Below are 18,671 nucleotides of genomic sequence, written 5' to 3'. Positions count from 1 at the left end.
ATTCTATTTTTTGTTGATGAGGACACTGCAATCAAAAATAAAGACGTTTTTGACATAAAACACATCTACTACACACTAAAATTAAAATTAAAGAGCCCCGGGCAAATCACCAACCAATCCAATGTCTTCATTTAATTTTAATATTAAATATCTTAATCCCAATGTCGTATTGGAGTAGTTTTTCTGTAAATATCAGTCCCTTGTCATAGTTCAGTCATCCCCCGTTCTATTATCTATGCATACCCAATTTTTTTTTTACGGTACGTGTAACGCTCCATTTTGCGAGTTTTCTTATCAATCATGACGCAATAGCTTTCAATAAGACAAATTTAATAGTTTTTAATTTTTTTCAGATTTTTTGCGTACTTAACAAACGTATAAGCTTATACGTATATGATAGTGAAGTAACTAGATAAGAAAAAATAGTATGACCACACAAAAGTAAAATAAAAACTGTTGAAATAGCAATAACTAATATATTATACTATATTTTTTATAGAATTGTAAGTACGCATTTGTATTGTTAAAAGGAGAAAACTAGGTGTCTTATTAAGCATAATATTATAGCGATCACATTAACCAACCAAAAAAGCGTTTCACGTAAATCAAATGTTATTTGACGTCAATACTCAATAATAATATTGCAATTGTACAATATTGTATCTAGAACATTCTTTGGTCTTATATAAAAGGGTATCTTCGTGACTCACTCATTCCCGCTATTGTCATGTACACTAAATGTGTATAACAAGTTTTTAGTTATTACTTTATTGTATTAGTCGTAGTGAAATAATACTTTATTATTATAACTATACAGCTTGTGTTAATTCTAAAGTATGAGTTATCATTTTACCTTGAACCACTCAATATGTCATAGGGTTTAATTATAAATAAACAATATTTTTTTATATAGTTTTTATACTATGTGATCTCAATTTTCAAATTTTTTTTTGTTTTTTTCCCCCTCTTAACATAGTTTTTTTTTATAGCAACTTTTAAGACTTAAACAGTAACGTACACACTTCAAAAACTTTTATAACAAGAATAATGTACTAAAAAATTATACTGGTCGATAACCAGTTTTGAACAAATATTTTTAAAATTATAAGAATTTAAAAGTTATGATGGGAAGGAAAGTGCAGTTGGGAAGTGCGGGCAAATAACAATTATAATACTTTCTTATGTTCTATTTTTCCTCCTGCCCTAAACTTAAATCTCTGATATCTACAAAAATATTTTTCCAAAACTGGTTATCGACCAGTCGAAATCTTTAGTACATTATTAATAATTAATTTTAAAAGTTAACGAAATGTAAGCGTTACCATTAAGTTTCAAAAGTAACTATCAAAAAAACTAAGTTGGGAGGGGGGTAAAATCTAAAAAAATTGTGAAAAATTGAAATCACGTTGTATAAAAACATAATGGAAAAAAAAAATTAAATTTTTTATTAAAACTTATGAGTTTTTGAGTAGTTTAAAATAAAACGATCACTCTGTAAATATCATTAAATATATATACATGGTTTTCCAAAATACTGTTATCATTGAAATCAAATCACCACGATATCGATTGGGGACATTCCTTTCAAAAAATGATAAGAGGGAAGAGTAATTTGAAATGATAACAAACATTTGTATATTAAGCAACGCCGAAACACTAAAATAAAATATCACACATTATCAGTACCTATGCCATCACCATCGCCGAATAAAAGTATCTAAAATCTTATGACTTATGTTAGTCAGAGTTTTACTGTTACTCCGGACACTTTAAGAAGGTACCTGCGCGGTCAGGTACCACTGACTCGACAAGGGTACTTTTTAAACTTTAAAGTGTCTGGAGTATCTAGGACTCAGGCAACGGCTTTATACAAATAATATAAAAAAATCGACTGTGTTAAAATATTAAAAATAATTTATATTTTCTCAAATAGTTATTAAACAGTGTAACGTAAGTGATAAATATTTTCCATAGTAATTTGACATTGAAAAATTATATTTGTTTAAATTTAACTAGTGTAAATCCGAATAATTATACCAAAATGATTTGTAACAAAATTAAAGATTAGGAAATATAACAAAACTTAACCTTGAGTTCTAACAAAATTATTTAATTTATAAACAGATGATAAACTAAAAATTGAATACATAAATATAATAAATCCTAAAAATGTACTAGGGTTTTTATTTATATAGGAACTTTACTATATCTGATAAATATAAATGACTATCACACAAATGTTTGATAGAATTTTCGTAATGAATTTCGTCAATATAATCCATGAATAACTGAATGAGACCAAAATCGACTAATACGAATTCCCGCCTGAGATAAAGGAAGAATATTCTAGTGTTTTCTAAACTGTTGTACTTGATCGACACGTGGCTGTGTACAATGTTGGGTTTAAATTCATTTGGAATAACATTTGAATAGGCTATATTAAATTCTTGACCATCTATATCAATTGGTTTGGTAGCCACGCATCCAAACGGTAAACAGAGAGTATGCAGAATTGCATATAAATAGCTAACCACGTTGTCCAACTTTTCTTCTCTTTTAACGAGATTACTCAGTAAATCTAACAAGCATAGTACGTGAAGATCACCCGATAAGTTTAACATAATACCGAATTCGTTTACTTTATTGTACCATTCTTGCGCGTACAGCTCGTACTGATCCGAATCAATATAGTCTTTTAAATATGCCATGTGTTTTAACGTTAGTCGGAACATGATGATTTTGAGAAATGAAAAATTCAGTACGTAATATAATTTAATCTTTTGAAGGTTGTCGGTAGACCAATCTAGTGAACGGGCATCATCCCAAGATTTACTCAAACGTGTTGTCGTTTCGTTCCAGTCGACTTGGACATTGTATACGTTCATCAAATCCCTTTTGAAATTTCCTCGCACACCCATATTGCTCATAAGAAGATTTCTTATTTTTAATTTTTTTTCAAACACCTTTTTCGACACATCGTCACAAAATTTGTTTGTACACAGCAGATTTTTGGCTTCAGAAGTGTTTTTTAACATCATTTCTTTTAATGCATCTAGAGTAGGATTCGGATTTGAGTTAATCGCACGGTCGTACCAGTCAAATAAATTACCTCTATGACATCCCATTAGGGTTTTACGTAGTTTTTTTAAGACATAATCGTGAGTAGCGGTAATTTTTTTACAATCTTCCGCACTATTTATTGGCATTTTATAGAACATACTTACCATACTGTTGTACAAATTTAGTAGCCACAAGACTCCAATAGGTACTCCTAATGTGTATAACGAAGCTATTTGGAGTGTTATGATATGACTAAAATCATATACCTCGGTAGCTACATTTGTAGTTATACATATTGGATACTTGTCAAAAAAAACCTGGATTATCTCCATGTGAATCAACCCGCTAAACAGGTATGCGCGTTGTAAATCATTTCTGAGATCTTCATTTCCGGTGAGATTTTGTTTGGGATATTCTTGATCGGGTTCCATCGATCTTACTGATTGCCAAACGCACAAAAATAAGCCCAAAACAACAATTTTCGTTAGTAAGTTTAAGCGCACCATATCTTTGACTATTAATCGATATCTCTGTAAAATTATCATACGTATACTAACATATAAACTTACAAATAGTTACAGACGCTCTTTGTTTTTTTTAATATTTGAATAGTATGTTCATGACACATTGTTTTAAAAAAACAATAGCTTATTTTATTCTAGTTTGGACCACATTTTTCAGTTAAACAATTCTAAATAAGTTTAAAATTTGTTTGAAATATTCTTAGGAGGTATTAATTTTACAATATTTTGTTTACCACATCACGCATTCTGTTTGGCCAAAATGTGAGTTATTTGAGGCTGATTTTTAATAATTATTATTTCGGGTCCGTGGGACTGATAGTTTATTATTATTACTACACTTACAAGAATTCGGGAAATAAAATATAATGCAAATACCTTTATAATACATTCACATGTATATATCGACTATTTTTTGTATTGAAAACTACAAAAATATTGACACATTTCCTAAGGTGGCATAGTATACCACAGACGTAATACACAGAACAGTGTGATCCAACTGGTGTAAGATTTCTCAATAAATGTAATGCTTGTTTTCTCGGAAAATTTGAATATTTTGAAAATATTTTTTTTAAATCAGATATACTTCTTTTACATAATATTAACTCTCATAGATATTTTATTATTTTACAACTACTGCTTTTAATAATCCGTACAAGAAATACTAAATTTTAAATTAAAAAAACCTTTTGCCAACGATTACAGACAATAATTACGTTTATTAAGTGTTGAAAAATGTATAGTAATAAATAAGTAACAACTTGAATATGGAGTAGAACTGACTTTGTAATCGTTTCATTTAAATAAATGTGACATTACATGAGTGCAAATGTATTCTGTGCATAAGGGATTTATAAAATAATTTTAAAAACAAGGTATATTGTTAATAACAAGGATATATTTTATGTACAACACAACAATACAACCAAAAGCATATATATATTAATAAATGAATATGATAATGGTTATAATATGTATAATAAATATGTATGAATGAATCGTGTTCATTTAAAACAATTATAACGAAATAATTTAATATTTTTTCTTAATTGAATAACGATTATGATGTACTTTGATAACGACAATACGTTTTGTTGTGTACACATTTGTTAAACGGTATTAGTGTAGAAAATTTTTTTGGATGCCGCAAACCTCAATGGAATACGACTCACGTTCACGCATAAACACGCCATGTTGGAATTGCTGTACGTACTGCTGATATCGCTCGAAATTTGTTGATGTTCTCAGCTTGATCAACGTTTGGATCGCTTTAAAACTGACACCTTCAAATATATTTTTCATGTATCCGACCAACACTTCTGCGCACAAAATGGTCACTTGAATGTGTTCAGCTGAGGCTCTCAATCTGGGATCGACCGGAATTTCGTAATTATCCGCGGTGTCCAATATCTGGGATTTTTTGATGTTGATATTCTGTAACGAATTGGTAGAGTGATTGTCCAAAAGGACCTTTGACATTTCATCGTTTTTCTTTAACGTTTCGATCACCCGTTCCTGTAAAGCGGGTTAGATTGTTTCCGAGATAATACCGCTTTCCCACGATTGGCGTAATTCACTCACGTATAAACCATTATCGTCTTTGGGCAAGTACAAAAAATCACACCAATCGTCGTAGGGTCTTAAAAATTGTTCGACTTGTTCCTCACGGGGGTCTTTGTTTAACTTTTCCAACTCGTTCAAGAAATCATAATAGATCCGCAACATCAACGTCTTGAATGCCCGATGCACGTGTTCGTGGAAACCTACCAGCGACAAGACGTATTGTTGAAAATACGTACTGCCACTTTTTATCTCGTAGAGTCTATCATTCAGTTACCCGATAAATCGATCTTTGCCTTGAAACATTCCGAAATCCGTCAGCAAAGTAGTCCCCTTTGCGTTATTAAACACTTCCTTTAAATATAATAGGTTTAAGCTCAAGTGTTCTTCGGTCAGATGCTGAACATTTGGTGTCTGATCAGAAGTGCTGTTCTCGTTTAGGTAACATCCCAGATGGCAGTTCCACTTCAGGTCGGTCCAGTGATTCTTCAGAAGTTTCAACACCGCATCCGTGTTTTTCCTACGAACGTTAGACAACGGTTTTGACCAGATCATGTCGGCTACGTACTCATCGAATTTGCGCTCCTTCTTATTATTCGGGTTGTACATCGTGCAATGGTTCTCGAACATTGTGCAAAGCATTGTCTTGTACATCCCATAGTGCGCGAGCCATATGACGGGCTTAAATAATTCTGCCGGGTCATTGTCTTGGACACATGCACTTCAATCCGCTTGACGTACAAATAATGTAGCCATGCCAAATCTATTCCGTTATCGTCCTGGGCCAACATTTTTCTCGCCCATTCCGGATACTTGGCGTTCAATTCCTTGTGGACATTTTCCGGATGTTCGGGATACCTAAAGTTCCACGGAATCGTCAGGTGCAGATACGGCGATATTTACCTGTCAAACGGCGACTTTAAATTTCTATAGGTGGACTGCAACATTCAATTTCAATACTTGAGACGGGAGTAGAAGGGTGCCTTTTTTTAAGAAAAATAAAATAAATAAAAAAGCAGGAATTGCCAATGCAGATGTACTCACGAAGAGCTACTAACTCAAGAATGGATTTGACTGTGCGTACACGAACACGTAAATCATCGAAAACAAGTTTGGTTTTTAATTTTACACCGTGTAAGTAAATATACGTGGGAGTGAAATGTGTGCAAAATATTTTTCAATCATTTGAGCCGGCGTTTTTAAATGTACGATTTACGACTGTGACATGGCGGGTGGCACGGCACGCGCATGCTGAAAACTTTACACCAACAATACGTGATATACATTATGTCATTTGACTGCTCGCGTCACAATTCCTGTTTTTCTTTCCACTGCAGAAAAACGATCAACGGCTGTGTTGCAGTATTTTCACATTTAAAACAAAATAAAATCATCAATAACAATTTTATTCTTATAACGCGTTTAAGCTTGTTGTCCCATATGAGTAACACCTTCAACTTATTAGCCTATTAGAACCTTAAAAATGTCTAAAACAATATGTGAGTAAAACTTTTTTTGAGTGAAGGACTCTAATTTCAGCCGTTCCAATTGTAAAAAAAAAATAAATTTATATGTTCTTTTGTATACAGATCTTTTTTTTTTTTATAAGATACATACAATCTGTACAACAAGCATGTAGGATAAGTGTAGTAAAGAAATTACATAAACAACGTTTTGAAGAAATATACTATTTTTTTTCCAATGACTTTTTTTTAAATTTTTACATGTATATTTAAATTAACTTAATTATTAATTTGTATTAAATAATAATATTAGAAAGCAGATCCCGGCATCATTTACGTTTTCAACGTCTGGATGGGTTTCCAGGTATAGTGAAGGTTGAACGGTTTTTTATTAAAGGATTAGAGTGGGAGAGTAATTTATTGTGGAATCTTTTATATAATGAAATGGCTTCTTCATGGACAGTATTTATGTTAAGATCATTGTAGAGTGTATAATTAGACATATAAGGAGGTGAATTGATTAATTTCCTAAAGCTATATTTTGAAAACATTGGATTTTATTGGTATTGGATTTTTTAACATTTCCCCATAGCTGAAAGCCGTAAGTCCATATGGGTTTTATAAATTAGAAGTTTAGTATTAATGACTGTAAATTTGTTGTTTATGATTTTATAAAAAAAAATAACTTTTTAGGAGGAGGAGTGGCCGAGTGGGTAAAGCGACAGTGTGTTAGCGCTCACTGTCGCTGGTTCGACACTCGGTCACAGGCGCTTCGTTTTCTGGGCGAGCAATCGTCCGGTGAAAAGGAACCGCCATCCCCCTCTCCGGCGACGGATTGACGACCTGTCCCGGAAGCGAATTCGTCAAGAAACCATCTCATGATGGCAGCGTTGGGCCTTCATGGCCCGTTAAGCTACATAATGGTGATGATAAAAAAAAATAACTTCTATATTATCTAATAAACATACAATTTAATAGCGAAGCGTTGATTATGATAAATTTGATATTAAGTTGTAAAAAATAAAACCAATTGTTGGTTAGTTGTTATACAGTTGTTACTCGTATAACTATTTTAAATACTTAGCAATATACTGAATTAATATTTTATTTGTAAATTGAAGAAATGGGAATCCTTAAATTTGCTATATAGGTACCCTTCAGATATTCTTAATAACATATAATTCCCAATCAATTTTACTCTTGACTATCGAGTCATAAATTCTAAAAAAACATTACGAATTAATCGCCACAGTTTATTATTGTAACAATTCGATATTATCAAAGTAATAAGTAAATAGAAATTCAATTTGAGAGGTATACATTTTTACAGAAATTTAAATGTCCAAATTGTATTACTTGTAGATCTTCAAAACCTCAAGCGGGTTTGACGGTAAGTTTAGTTTCTGGAAAGAGTTTTGAAAAATATATAATTGAATGACAATTTTTTTGTTGAATGTGTTTAAAAAATGTTTTTAAGAATATAATTTAAAAACGTTATATTTAAAGACTGAGTTCTCAGTCTGTCGTGAGCGCTGAAGATGACAACATTGTTGCCGAAATACGACGTATTCGCGGAGAGTATATAATTTTTATGGTTAAGGGTTTTTATTATTATTTTTCTACATATAACCATAAGTGCTGAAGTTTTTTCTAGAATACCTATTAAATATGCACTATTATCAAGGCTCATACAATTAAAATATTAACAGTTTAAATAGTTGATAAAACTTTATTAATTAATAAAATAAATAAAAAACCTTATATTATAATAAAAAAGTTTAAATCCGAATAATTTGTCTAATAATAGCAGATATAAAATCAACAATGCCTAAGATTATTATTATTAGTATTATTATGTACCTACCTGTTGACCGTCGGCCGTCGAGAATGTCATAACGACGATAATTTATGGCCGATAACATGAAACATGGTGAAAGTGTTATCTTTTCTGCCATCGTAGTCATAAAATGCGCCAAATTGTAAAAAATTTCCATTTTTTGGCAATAATATTGTAAAAACTACCGGTCGAAAATTCAAAATTTGACCATCATTATTAAAAAAAATCTAATAAGCTAACAAAATATCTCAAAAAATAATAGCGTTCCCATTTAAATTAATAAATAAAATATGATATCCCTCATACGCAAATCACTTAGGGTAAAACTATGTATTTAAGTATAACATATGTATAAAGTTAAACCTAATTCAAACATTCAAACGCCAAAATTAAAAAAAAATATCAAAAGCCGCTCTGAAAATCAAGAGGTTCCAAACTTTTCGAACATCCTGTATGTGTAAGACTTTTTTATCTTTAGAGTTTAAGGAATTTGGTTTAAATATACGGTAACAAACTAAACCGATTGATTGTATAATGACATACGGGACTTAGTATTCAGGAGATAGTTATCTGAAGCTTGGTGCTATTCATAACAAACTAAACCGCCAGGATTAAAAGTCTGTTTCAATCAGTTAGTTTATTAGCTGATCTAGACGAGATATTTCTTCTGTCACTGTATCTAAGTGAATTTCTTCAAAAGATATTTTTTAATTTAAAAAAAGTGAGAAAATAGTGTAAAATTTTTTTAGCAGAATAAATAACAAGATGAGTATAGGTAATCTTTGATCCCAGTCATCTGGAAACTTTTATGCAAATTTTACTAATACAGCTTAAATTGAGCACAATAGCATGACAAATTTGTTCTTATATACAGCAATAGTCGGCCTTTGTTACTGGTAGAGATAGATGATCTGTAGAAGCAATTTCGAAATGAGTGATTGGTAGTGGTTGATGTACAAGGAAACCATTAGTTAGTGTAGTTGGTTGACCTAATAACACGTTTCACGGCCTTTAACGAACAGTCTGGAGTCTTATTTACATAAATTATATTTAATGCTATATAAAACATAACAATTGTACCTATTTCAAAACATTGGCGTACACTGTACATACTAAAATATAAAAACAAACAATATATTGTAAAACTATTACCTGCTATGCATTTTTTAAAACACCTATTAAACCTATTTAAAAACGTTCAAACGAACGATTTGGTCTGAACAAGTATTAAAAAGCTGTTGTTTATTTCAAAGCAATGCGACATGAACAAACTATTTAAATAAAGATAAAATAACAACGAGATTGTAACTGTTTGTAAGTAATCGATAAACTAGTACCTTGTTCATAAGTTAGTATATGTATGTTGATTTTACCGATAGGTCGATTATTTATCAAAAATATGGCGCGCTCAGACCTACTAATGCAAATTGTGGTTTTATGCTTGATTTTGTTCGTTTGCAAATCGATAAGATCGATGGAAACCGATGATGAATATTCTGAACAAAAACTTAACGATAATGATTATCTCAGGAATGATTTGCCTTGCGCATACCTGTTAAGCGGGTTGATTCATATGGAGATACTCAAGGTTTTTCTTGTCAACACTCCAAGTTTACAAATAACACAGGCGGCACACGAGATATTCATTTATAATCGTATCATAAAACTTCAAATAGCTTCACTACATAAATTGGAAGTACCAATTGGAGACTTGTGGCTACTACATTTGTACACGAGTACAGTAATTTATAGAAATACAATAAATATGACGGTGGACTTCAGAACACTTGTTGCCACTCACGACTATATCGCCAAAAACCTACACAACAGCTTAATCGGATGTCATAAAGTTAATTTATTTGACCATGGGATTAGATTAAATCCGAATGGTACACGAAATGAGTTAAGAGAAATGTTGTCGAAAAACAGTTCTGAAGCTGAAAAACTGGTACGAAGAAACAAAATATGCGATGATATGTGGAATAAGAGGTTTGAAAATTCATTGAAAGTAAGAAGTCTTTATATGAACAACCTAAGTGTGAAAAAACATTACAGAAAAGATTTAATGAACGTATACAACGTGCAAGTCGACTGGAACGCAACAATGTCACGTTTGAGTAAATCTTGGGAAGATGCGCGTACACTGGATTGGTCTACCGACCACCTTCAAAAGGTTAAATTATATTATGTAGTGAATTTTTCATTTCTCAAAATCATCCTGTTCCGACTAACGTTAAAACACATGGCATATTTAGAAGACTATATTGATTCAGATCATTACGAGCAGTACGCGCAAGAATGGTACAATATAGTAACTGAATTTGGTAATATGTTAAACTTGTCGGGGGATCTTAACATGCTATGCTTGTTAGACTTACTGAGTAATCTCGTTAAAAGAGAAGAAAAGTTGGACAATGTGGCTAGCTATTTAATTGCAATTCTGCATACTCTTTGTCTACCTCTCGGTTGCGTGGCTACTAATCCTATTTTTCTAGACGGTCGAGAATTTTGGGTAGCTTATAGATGTACTATCCCAAACGAATTAAAATTAAACAATGTACACAGCCGTGTGCCAATTGAATTCAACAGTTTGCAAAACACTAGAATATTCCTGCTTTATCTCAGATGGATGTTCGAAAATGTCGATTTCGGTCTCATTCGGTTATTCATGGATTATATTGACGAAATTCATTACGAAAATGCTATCAAACATTTGGGTGATAGTCATTTATATCAATCAGATGTAGTAGAGTACCTATATAAATAAAAAAACAAGGTAACTTTGTTGAAAATATTATAACTTATAATAAAACTCAATTCACAAAAATAATACACTTCTAGCATATTCGCATTTCGACAACTATGTCGACACATGTAAAAAATAATAATGATGTTATCTGTATACTCTGCTAAAAACAAGAATAATTAAATAAACAAGTATAATTTACCATACTAGGTTGTAGATTAACATCTATGTAATACTCATTATTTAATAACTATTAAAGAAAATATTCAATTTTTAAATACAGTTGGATTTTTGTACTATTTGAATTAAGCCTTTTTCCAAGATCCTATAGATAACAGTGAACTCTGACTATTATCTGTATGATTTAAGATACTTTTATTCTATGAGGACGGGCATGCTGATAAAATAAAATTACGTGTTATCATTTGGAAGAACTATTTTCTCTTATCAATTAATACATGTTGAAAGATTATCGCGAGTAACCTGAAAAGCCAGGCAATAAGAACTCAAAATCGGAAAAATAAAAAAAATAAACCTTATGCCGGCATCTTTTAAAAATACGTATTATAAGAAAGCAAGTAAGTATAAATGTGAAATATGATGAAAATTATTGAAGAACCATACAAAGTTATTCACTTTTAATTGCATTGCAGTAACTATCATCGGAAAAAAACATTGCTGATGACAATAAGTTAAATGATATTGCCAAACAATAGTCTTTCTTAAAAAAAGGAAACAGTATGAAAGGTCAATGGTTATTTTAAAATATAATTAGGTACTTTTGTCGATTACTATCCACAGTATAATTTTCAGAAAATAATATTGGAAACATTAAAACAAATATTACTAGCATAAATTATTTAAATCTTGTGTAAATCAAGCTACGGTACACTAGAACAGGCAGCTATATCATAATTTTTAATATATATAAAGGTAATAGTCCGATTTTACTGTTTGATGCACGAAAATGTAAATCGATTTTCCATGAAAAAACAATTTTTGATAAAAAGTGGGGATAGTAGGTTTGTACACCGACCCCTTTAATTTTACTAACTATAAATTAAAGCCCATCATTCAAAAAAAAATTGTAGACCTAAGCTCCAGCCTGAGAAATAAAATAATTGAAAATTTCAAAAAACCTTCAACACAAAAATAATAATCTATAGCGTCTATTAATACCGGCAGCAATATCACCATCATCAGTGCATACAACCGACTGACTAAAGTAATATTGTTAAACCTGGTAAATTATTCAAAATACTGTTATCATTGATATCTTATCACCACTATACATTGGACTACTGTCATGATAACAATATGTTAATGTGTCAATGCATTGGACGCTTTTTATTGTTTAACTGGACAAACTGACTTTTGCATTATTAAACAGTCAGATTTTCCCATTACAATACACTTTATAATAATTATTAAGAACTATTTTAATTAATGGTTTTGATGATACCAATATCATAATTTATTTTATTAATTTTTAGTACCTAGTTACATTTAACTTATGTGTAATCTGAATAGTTAACCCCCCCCCCCCAAAAAAAAAAACAAAAATTGTACTTAAATTCTACTAAAATTGTTTAATTTATGAACAGATGATAAACTAAAAATTGAATACACAAATATAATACATTCTAAAAATGTACTAGGGTTTTTATTTATATAGGAACTCTACTATATTTGATGGATATAAATGACTATCACCCAAACGTTTAATACAATTTTCGTAATAGATTTCGTCAATATAATCCATGAATAACCGAATGACAACAAAATCGACAAGGCTGAACACCACACTGAGATAAAGGAAGAATATTCTAGTATTTTCCAAACTGTTGTATTCGATAGGTACAATACTGTGTTCAATGCTGGGTTTTATTAAATCGAGGATCTCGCTTGTATCATCCATCTTAAATTCTCGACCGTCTAAAACAATTTGTTTGGTAGCCACGCAACCGAGAGGTAGACAAAGAGTATGGAGAATTGCAATTAAATAGCTAACCACATTGTCCAACATTTCTTCTCTTTTAACGCGATTACTCAGTAAATTTAATAAGCATTGCACGTGAAGATCCTCCGACAAGTTTAACATAGTACCGAATTCATTTACTTTATTGCACCATTCTTGCGCGTACAGCTCGTACTGATCCGAATCAATATAGTCTTTTAAATATGCCATGTGTTTTAACGTTAGTCGGAACATGATGATTTTGAGAAATGAAAAATTAAGTACGTAATATAATTTAATCTTTTGAAGGTTGTCGGTAGTCCAATCTAGTGTACGAGCATCATCCCAAGATTTACTCAAACGTATTGTCGTTTCGTTCCAGTCGACTTGGACATTGTATACGTCCATTAAATCTTGTTTGCAATTTTCTTGTGTACCTATATTGCTCATAAGGAGTTTTCTTATTCTTAATGTATTTTCAAACTTCTTATTCCACAAATCGTCACATATTTTGTGGCTACACAGCCGATTTTCGGTTTCAGTATTTTTTTTTAACAATATTGCTTTTAATGAATCTTGCGTAGGGTTCGCATTTGTGTTAACCGCATAGTCATACGAGTCAAATAAATTACCTTTATAACAATTTATTAAGTTTTTGTGTAGTTTTTCAATGATATAGTCGTGAGTAGCGATAATTTTCTTACGATCATTCGCCTTACTTGACTTATTATAGAATATACTTACCATACTGTTGTAATAATGTAGTAGCAACATGAATCCAATAGGTACTTCTAATTTATGTAGTGAAGCTATTTGGAGTTTCATGATACGATTAAAATCATATATCTCCTTAGCTACGTATGTAATTTTAAATATTGGATACTTGTTAATAAAAACCTTAATTATCTCCATATGAATCAACCCACTAATCAGGCATGTGCATTGTAAATCATTCCTGAGATCTTCTTTTCCGATGAGATTTTGTTTGGGATATTCTTGATCGGGTTCCATCGATCTTACTGATTGGCAAACGCACAAAAATAAGCCCAAAACAACAATTTTCGTTAGTAAGTTTAAGCGTACCATATTTCTGATTATTAATCGATCTCTTGGTAAAATTATCATACGTATACTAACATATGAACAACTAGTTTATCGGTTATTTGCATACAGTCACAAACAACTTGCTGTCTTCGTTTTTTTTCTATTATTTGAATAGTATGTTTATGCCGTATTGTTTTTGTAAAACACAACAGCTTATTTTCTACTAGTTCGGGCCATATTTTTTCGTTTAAACGTTTTGAAATAAGTTTCAACGTTTTAACATAAATATTATGAAAAAAACAAATTAAATTTATTATTAAAATCGAGAAGATATTATTTGGTTTACGATAAAATGTTTACTCTGTACGTTTTATTTTATTTTATTTTTCTAACCTTAATGTACATTTTAGATTTGATTATATTTACTACCAAATTATAATATTGTTGCTATATTCTCCGCTGGTATCTGTACATGCCGTGGTTGGACGTGACGTAGCCATCGCTCCTTGTACCGTTTTAGCATCTTGTGATAAAAGTTCCGCCGGTTCACAAAAACGGAAGTCGACGAAATGGGGGCCCTGGCGCTGTTATCGGTGTCGAAAGTGACCGGAGCCTCCGGAAGTAATTGTTTTCCGGGGGCGTGGCCACCTTCTTGGGGGACGGGGCCGAGTGGGTACTAACAGACTTACTAACGTCGAATTCCATCCATCCTCTTGTCCCTACCTGTACTTTAACTTGAGTGAGCCGTCCCAGCTCGTTTGGCGCCGATTTTGGACCTACCTGACCGTTACTCAGGGGGTCACTCAGGAATTCCCGGGTCGTGCCCTCTCCTTCGCATGACTACCCATCAAGTATCCTCGGTGGTGCCACTCACGAGCCACCGGAGAGTCACGGATCTCGGAGAGGGTCGCCTTCCTCCCTTACCCATTTCGCTGGTGGTTGTGACATCTGAAATCATAGTAGGGGAATCGGTCACACAAGCGGGTTTTAGTGCGGAGTAGTGAACTTTTATAACCGGCTTAGTTATCGCGAAGAAAACACAGTACAGTAGAGTGCAGGCAAAATGGAAATAAAGCATACGGGAGAAGGACAGGTCCCAGGTCTACAGGAGTTATTATTAATAAAAGTGATAAAATTACTCTCAAAAAAACGCTTTGATGCTAATTTGTACACACTGCACCTCACTTTAATTCATTCTTACTATGCTGGTTTATACTGTGGTTTGGACTTTACTGGTTTTAAAATACTAACTATTGATTCGATCGATGCGATTATTCGAAAGTGATTTTATCACTTACAGTTTTAATAATTCCTCTAAATCTGATCTCTCCGTCCCCAATATACCCCGACATCACTATACGGGCTTTTTTAACTTCTATATTACTGTGGTATTGCATTATTGATATTAAATATAAAAATCTTATTTTGAAAATCGTCTTACACTGTACATACTACAATATTAAAAATAATATATTGTAAAATTAATACCCGTTGTGAATATTTCAAACAACTTTGGAACTCATTTAGAATTGTTAAAACGAAAATGGTCTCAACAAGTAAAAAATAGGTTATTGTTTTTTTAAAACCACTTGACATAAACATACTATATAAATAATAAAACATAAATGAACTGGGTAAGTTGTTTGTAACTGTTTGTAAACAGATACATTAATAATTACACTGTAAAACAGTACAACCGGTATACATATAGCGTAGCTTAAGTAAGATTAAAGAAATAAAATAATTGAATATTTCAAAAAAACCTTCACCACAAAAATAATAATCTATAGCGTCTACGTATACCAGCAGCAATGTCACCATCATCAGTGCATACAACCGACTGACTACAGTAATACTGTTAAACCTGGTAAATTATTCAAAATACTGTTATCATTGATATCTTATCACCACTATACATTGGACTACTGTCATGATAACAATATGTTAATTTGTCTAAGCCTTGGACGCTTTTTTTTGTATAACTGGACAAACTGACTTTTGCATTATTAAACAGTCAGATTTTCCCATTACAATACACTTTATAATAATTATTAGAACTATTTTAATTAATGGTTTTGATGATATCAGCATTATAATTTATTTTATTAATTATTAGTACCTAGTTACATTTGTAACAAAAAAAATATAAGAAAATTATTTGTTTAATTTATGAACAGATGACAAACTTTTGTAATATACATAGAAAATATAAAATTATCGATATAGGTACTCAACTATATCTGATGAATAGATATGCCTATCACCCAAATGTTTAATACAATTTTCGTAATTGATTTCGTCAATATAATCTATGAGTGACCAAATGAGAACAAAATCGACAAGGCTGAACAATAAACTGAGATAAAGGAAGAATATTCTAGTGTTTTCTAAACTGTTGTATTCGATCGGTACACTCCTGTGTACTACGTTAGGTTTTATTTTATCAAGGATCTCGCTTGAACTGTCCATCTCAAATTCTCGACCGTCTGGAACAATTAAATTGGTAGCCACGCACCCAAACGGCAGACAAAGAGTATGCAAAATTGCATATAAATATCTAACCACATTGTCCAACTTTTCTTCTCTTTTAACGAGATTACTCAGTAAATCTAATAAGCATTGCACGTGAAGATCCTCCGACAAGTTTAACATAGTACCGAATTCATTTACTTTATTGCACCATTCTTGCGCGTACAGCTCGTACTGATCCGAATCAATATAGTCTTCTAAATATGCCATGTGTTTTAACGTTAGTCGGAACATGATGATTTTGAGAAATGAAAAATTAAGTACATAATACAATTTAACCTTTTGAAGGTGGTCGGTATTCCAGTCCAGTGTACGCGCATCTTCCCAAGATTTACTCAAACGTTCTGTGGTATCACACCAGTCGACTTGCACGTTGTATACGTACATTAAATCCTTTTTGAAATAATCATTTATACTTATGTTGACCATAAAAAGGTTTTTCAATTTTAATGTTTTTTCCAACTTAATCTTCCAAGAATTATCATATAGATTTTCTCTACGCAGCAGTTTTTTGGCTTCGAAATTGTTTCTTGACAACATTCTTTTTAATGCATCTAGAGTAGGATTCGGATTTGAGTTAACCGCATTGTCATACCAATCAAACAAATTACTTTATAACATCCCATTAGGTTTTTGTGTAGTCGTTCAAAAACATAATCGTGGGTAGTGATAATTTTCTTACAATCTTCATTCTTATTTTTTGAATTTATATAGAATTCATGTATTATACACGTGAACAGATGTAGTAGCCACAAGACTCCAATAGGTACTCTTAATTTGTGTAGTGAAGCTATTTGGAGTTTTATGGTATAATTATAATCATATATCTCGGTAGTCACGTGTGAAATTTTGGAATTTGGAGTGTTGTCAATAAAAACCTTGATTATCTCCATGTGAATCAACCCGCTGAACAGGTATGCGCATTGCAAATCATTCCTGAAATAATATTTTCCGATAAGATTTTGTTTTGGGTATTCTTGATCGGGTTCCATCGATTTTACCGATTGGAAAACGCACAATATAAAGCTCAAAACAACAGTTTGCGTTAGTAAGTTTAAGCGCACCATATTTCTGATTAATAATCGATATCTCGGTAAAATCGTCATACGTATACTAACATATAGACTTACAAATAGTAACAAACAACTTATAAAACGTTTATTTTTTATTATTTAAGTAGTATGTTCATGACGCATTGTTTTGAAAAACAACAACATATTTTATACTTGTTGAAACCATATTTTTCGTTTTAACAATTCTAAATAAGCTCCAAAGTTATTTGAAATATTCTCAACGGGAATTTTTTTTTTTACAATATATACTTTTTAATAATGTAGTATAATGTACAGTGTATGACAATGTTCAAAATTAGATTTTCATATTTTATATCAATAAGAAAATACCACGGTAATATAGAAGATAATAAATAATATATTTAAGTGATTGATGTAGTATTTGACGTTATCATTGATAACCCCAAAATTGGACACTTCATTACATGATTCGAATAGAAGATACAGTAAAAATAGGTTAAAGAGCTCACTAATATATTTTAATTTTTTTATAAGAACAATATAATCATGCAAAACATCATAATTTTGACTACCTAATCGTTAATAATCATGGTACGTTACTAACTTGCATTGATCATTTATGGATTACATACTTACATTCAACGATCTGTTCACACTTATAGTCATTTGAATTAAATTCTTAAATTTAAATAGTAGGTATTTTATTGACGTATAAGTATTGAAAAACAAAAGCTCGTTTCATATTTGTTTGGAACACAAACAAATTTTTTGTTTAAACGTTTCAAAAAGAGAATTTTGTGCATTGCGATGAATATTCATAGGGTTTGTTTATACAGGGTGATAATTTTATCGTGAACCACTCAATATCTTATAGTATTTAATAAGAAATTACATTTTTGTTTCATAATGTTTTTATA

This window comes from Adelges cooleyi, unplaced genomic scaffold (genome assembly GCF_023614345.1).
Source record: "Adelges cooleyi isolate 19-005CV unplaced genomic scaffold, UGA_ACOO_1.1 ACOO_flye_CR_arks_rails_tigmint_CR_PRNA_793, whole genome shotgun sequence".
NCBI classification, from domain to species: domain Eukaryota; kingdom Metazoa; phylum Arthropoda; class Insecta; order Hemiptera; family Adelgidae; genus Adelges; species Adelges cooleyi.
The sequence above is the reverse complement of the archived record's forward strand: the minus strand, read 5'-3'. Positions refer to the sequence as shown.